General features: G+C 48.3%; 1 pseudogene; it reads left to right on the plus strand.

Annotated features, from left to right (window-relative positions):
• The first annotated feature begins 4,381 nt into the window (after window positions 1-4,381).
• Window positions 4,382-4,890, plus strand: LOC102133528 (plakophilin-2 pseudogene; annotated as a pseudogene).
• The last annotated feature ends 212 nt before the right edge of the window (window positions 4,891-5,102 follow it).

Consider the following 5,102-nt stretch of genomic DNA (forward strand, 5'->3'; position numbering starts at 1 on the left):
AAAAAAAAAATTAAAAATGGCCAGGCATGGTGGCTTACACCTGTAATCCTAGCACTTTGGGAGGCTGAGGTGGGTGGATCACTTGAGGTTGGGAGTTCAAGACCAGCCTGGCCAATGTGGCGAAACCCTGTCTCTACTAAAAGTACAAAAAAGGCCAGCCTTGGTGGCTTACACCTGTAATCCCAGGACTTTGGGAGGCCGAGGGGAATGGATCATTTGAGGTCAGGAGTTTGAGACGAACCTGGCCAATATGGTGAAACCCCATCTCCACTATCCAAAAAAAAAAAAAAAGGCTACAACGTAGGTATGAACCTTGAAACCATTATGCTAAGTGCAAGAAGTCATAAAGGATCATATATTGTATGATTCCATTTATAGGAAATATCCAGAATAGGTAAAAATCCATAGAGGAGGATTGGGGGTAAGGCTGAGGGGTGTGGGGTTTCACTTTGAGGTGATGATGAAAATGTTCTAAAATTGATTGCAGTGAGGGTGTGAAATTACTAAAAACCATTGAGGCCATGCTCAATGCCTCAAGCCTGTAATCCCAGAACTTTGGGAGGCCAAGGGTGATCACCCAAGCTCAGGAGTTCGAGATCAGCCTGGGCAACATGATGAAACCCTATCTCTATCAAAAATAAAAATAATTAGCCAGGTGTGGCGGTGCATGTCTGTGGTCCCAGCTACTCGGGAGGCTAAAGTGGGAGGGTCACTTGAGCCCAGGAATTGGAGGCTGCAGTGAGCAGTGATCACACCACTGCACTCCAGCCTGGGTGGCAGAGTGAGACTCCATCTCAAAAAAACATTAAAAAAAAAACAAAAAACAGTGAATGGTATGTTGTGAGAATTATATTGCAATAAAGATATAAAGATTTTTGGCTGGGTGCAGTGGCTCACACCTGTAATCCCAGCATTTTGGGAGGCCAAGGAGGGTGGATCACCTGAGGTGAGGAGTTCAAGACCAGCCTGGCCAACCATGGCCAACATGGTGAAACCCCATCTCTACTAAAAGTACAAAAATTATCTGGGCATGGTGGTGGGCACCTGTAGTCTCAGCTACTCAGGAGGCTGAGGCAGGAGAATCTCTCGAACCTAAGAGGCGGAGGTTGCAGTGAGACAAGAACATCTCACTGCACTCCAGCCTGGGTGACAGAGGGAGATCCGCCTCAAAAAAAAAAAAAAAACCACACACACACATACCCATAAAGATATTTATTTATTTATTTATTTATTTAGACAGAGTTTCACTCTTCTTGCCCAGGCTGGAGTGCAGTGGTGTGATCTCAGCTCACTGTAACCTCCACCTCCTGGGTTCAAGCAATTCTCCTGCCTTAGGCTCCCGAGTAGCTGGGATTACAGGTACCTGCCACCATACCTGACTAATTTTTTGTATTTTTATTAGAGACAGGGTCTCACCATGTTGACCAGTCTCGAACTCCTTCCTGAGCTCAGGTGATCTGCCTGCCTCGGCCTCCCAAAGTGCTGGGATTACAGGCTTGAGCCATGGCACCCAGTCTATATAAAGATGTTTAAAATAAGAAATGTAAGTTATGGCCGGGCGCGGTGGCTCACGCCTGTAATCCCAGCACTTTGGGAGGCTGAGACGGGTGGATCACGAGGTGAGGAGATCGAGACCATCCTGGCTAACACGGTGAAACCCTGTCTCTACCAAAATACAAAAAAAAAAAATTAGCCGGGTGTGGTGGCGGGCGCCTGTAGTCCCAGCTACTCGGGAGGCTGAGGCAGGAGAATAGTGTGAACCCGGGAGGCAGAGCTTGCAGTGAGCCGAGATCGCGCCACTGCACTCCAGCCTGGGCGACAGAGCGAGACTCCACCTCAACAAAAAAAAAAAAAAAAAGAAAGAAACGTAAGTTATGCCACAGTACACCATTTGCCTCAGTAATAAACAATATTTACAAAGTCCTACTGATGTAAACGCTGTCTACTTCTACTGATTTAAGCCAAAATTTTGAGATAACTATAATGAAGAGAAATAGAAGATGGGAGGTATAAGAAAAGGGGAGTTAGGTAGGGGTGTGAATCCAGTTTCCCGACAAGATGACTAGCTAATACAGGTCACTGGCTCTCTCTTTCAAAATCAAACCTGGGGAATCTATAGAAGCTGTAAGAAAGCATGAATTTCAAGAACTAACAACAACAAAACCATAAGAATGTCCTGGAAAAAGACTGAAGGCTATTGTTATGGGTTGAATTATGTCCTCTAAAAATTAATATGTGATGCCAGGCACAGTGGCTCACGCCTGTAATCTCAGCATTTTGGGAGGCTGAGGCGGGTAGATCACCTGAGGTCAGGAGTTCGAGACTAGCCTGGCCAACATGGCGAAACCCCGTCTCCATTAAAAATACAAAAATTAGCTGGGTGTGGTTGCAGGCACCTAAAGTCCCAGCTACTCAGGAGGCTGAGGCAGGAGAATTGCTTGAACCCAGGAGGTGGAGGTTGCAGTGAGCTGAGATTATGCCACTGCACTCCAGCCTGGGCAGCGAAAGCGAGACTCCGCCTCAAAAAAAAAAAGCGGGGGTGGGGGGGAATTTGGAGACAGACACACACACAGAAGAACGCCATGACAACTTGAAGGTAGAGATCAAACTAGGAGAAGGCATGGAACAGATCCTCCCTCACAGCCCTCAGAAGGTACCCACCCTGCTGAAACCTTGATTTCCAGACTTCTAACTCTGGAACTATGAGACAATAAATTTCTGTTGTTTAAGCCACCCAATTTGTAGCACTTTCTTTGTTTATTTATTTATTTACTTATTTATTTATTTGAGATGGAGTCTCACTCTGTTGCCCAGGTTGGAGTGCAGTGGTGCAATCTTGGCTCACTGCAACCTCCGCCTCCCAAGTTCAAGCAATTCTCCTGTCTCAGCCTCTCGAGTAGCTGGGATTAGAGGCATGCACCACCACACTGGGCTCAGTTTTGTATTTTTAGTAGAGACAGGCTGGTCTTGAACACCTGACCTCAAGTAATCCACCCACCTCGGCCTCCCAAGGTGCTGGGATTACAGGCGTGAGCCACTGTGCCCAGCAGGAGTGGTTTCTTATATGAGTGTTTCTTAGAGTATGAATGTCCCTAAGGACAAAAAAACAGAACATTGTTTTTCTAGGAGACCTCAGGTGCAAAAGATGGAGTTAATTATACTCTTTGATTCCTGACGTGCATTTTCACTTAGCCATGGAAGGATCCTGCCTCGTTTCCTTTGTATATTCCCTTTTTCCCCATTCCACTCTCTCGCCATAGAGAATGTTCTAAATCATTTGATATTGATCATTTTGTGTTTGGCAAACATGCTTGCTTGCTTTTTTTTTTTTTTTTTTTTTTTTGAGACAGGGTCTTGCTCTGTCGCCCAAGTTGGAGTGAGGTGGCACAATCTTGGCTCACTGCAACATCTGTCTCCCGAGTAGCTGGGATTACAGGTGCTGCCACCAGCCCAGTTAATTTTTGTATTTTTGTTAGAGACAGGGTTTCACCATGTTCACCAGGCTGGTCTTGAACTCCCGACCTCTGGTGATCCACCCGCCTCAGCCTCCCAAAGTGGTGGGATTACAGGCATGAGCCACCGTTCCCCACCTGTGCATTATTTCTGTTCATATATTTTTATTTTTTATTTTTTTGAGACGGAGTTTCGCTCTGTCGCCCAGGCTGGAGTACAGTGGCCGGATCTCAGCTCACTGCAAGCTCCGCCTCCCAGGTTCACGCCATTCTCCTGCCTCAGCCTCCCGAGTAGCTGGGACTACAGGCGCCCGCCACCTCGCCCGGCTAATTTTTTTGTATTTTTTAGTAGAGACGGGGTTTCACTGTGCTAGCCAGGATGGTCTCGATCTCCTGACCTCGTGATCCGCCCGTCTCGGCCTCCCAAAGTGCTGGGATTACAGGCGTGAGCCACCGCGCCCAGCCCATATATTTTTAATTACATAAATATTGTTTTAAATGTTAGTCTTTTTTTTTTCTACTCCATACTAAGTTTTGTTTGTTTTTTGAGATGGAGTCTCACTCTGTCGCCAGGCTGGAGTGCAGTGGTACCATTTCGGGGCTTACTGCAACCTCCACCTCTGAGTTCAATTGGTTCTCCTGCCTCAGCCTCCCGAGTAGCTGAGACTACAGGCGCCCACCACCACATCTGGCTAATTTTTGTATTTTTAGTAGAGAGAGGGTTTCACCATGTTGGCCAGGAAGGTCTCGATCTCTTGACCTCGTGAGCTGCCTGCCTCAGCCTCCCAAGTGTTGGGATTACATGCATGAGCCACCACACCAGGCCTTCTGTACTTTTAAAGTTTCCTATCTGGAGTGCCCCCAGCTCCGCGGTGGCTTCGCGCGTGAGTCCTGAGGCAAGGGAGCGCTCGGTCTTCCCCACCGGCCCCATGGCAGCCCCCGGCACCCCAGCTGAGTACGGCTACATCTGGACCATCCTGGGCCAGCAGATCCTGGGACAACTGGACAACTCCAGCCTGGCGCTGCCCTCCAAGGCCAAGCTGAAGCTGGCAGGGAGCAGCGGCCGTAGCAGCCAGTCAAGAGCCTGCGAATCCAGGAGCAGGTGCAGCAGATCCTCTCCAGGAAGGGCCGCAGATCCGTGGTCAACGGAAATCTTCACCGAACCAGCGTGTTCCTGAGTATGTCTACAACCTGCACTTGGTTGAAAATGATTTTGTTGGAGGCCATTCCCCTGTTCCTAAAACCTATGACATGCTAAAGGCTGGCACAACTGCCACTTATGAAGGTTGCTGGGGAAGAGGGACAGCACAGTACAGCTCCCAGAAGTCTGTGGAAGAAAGGTCCTTGAGGCATCCTCTGAGGAGACTGGAGATTTCGTTCGTTTGTAGAGATGGGGGTCATGTTGACTAGGCTGATTTCTTTTTTTTTTTTTTTTTTTTTTTTTTTTGAGACGGAGTCTCACGCTGTTGCCCAGGCTGGAGTGCAGTGGCGCGATCTCGGCTCACTGCAAGCTCCGCCTCCTGGGTTCACGCCATTCTCCTGCCTCAGCCTCCTGAGTAGCTAGGACTACAGGCGCCCGCCACCGCGCCCGGCTAATTTTTTGTATTTTTAGTAGAGACGGGGTTTCACTGTGGTCTCGATCTCCTGACC

Source organism: Macaca fascicularis, chromosome 11, assembly GCF_037993035.2.
Source record: "Macaca fascicularis isolate 582-1 chromosome 11, T2T-MFA8v1.1".
In the NCBI taxonomy this organism is placed as follows: domain Eukaryota; kingdom Metazoa; phylum Chordata; class Mammalia; order Primates; family Cercopithecidae; genus Macaca; species Macaca fascicularis.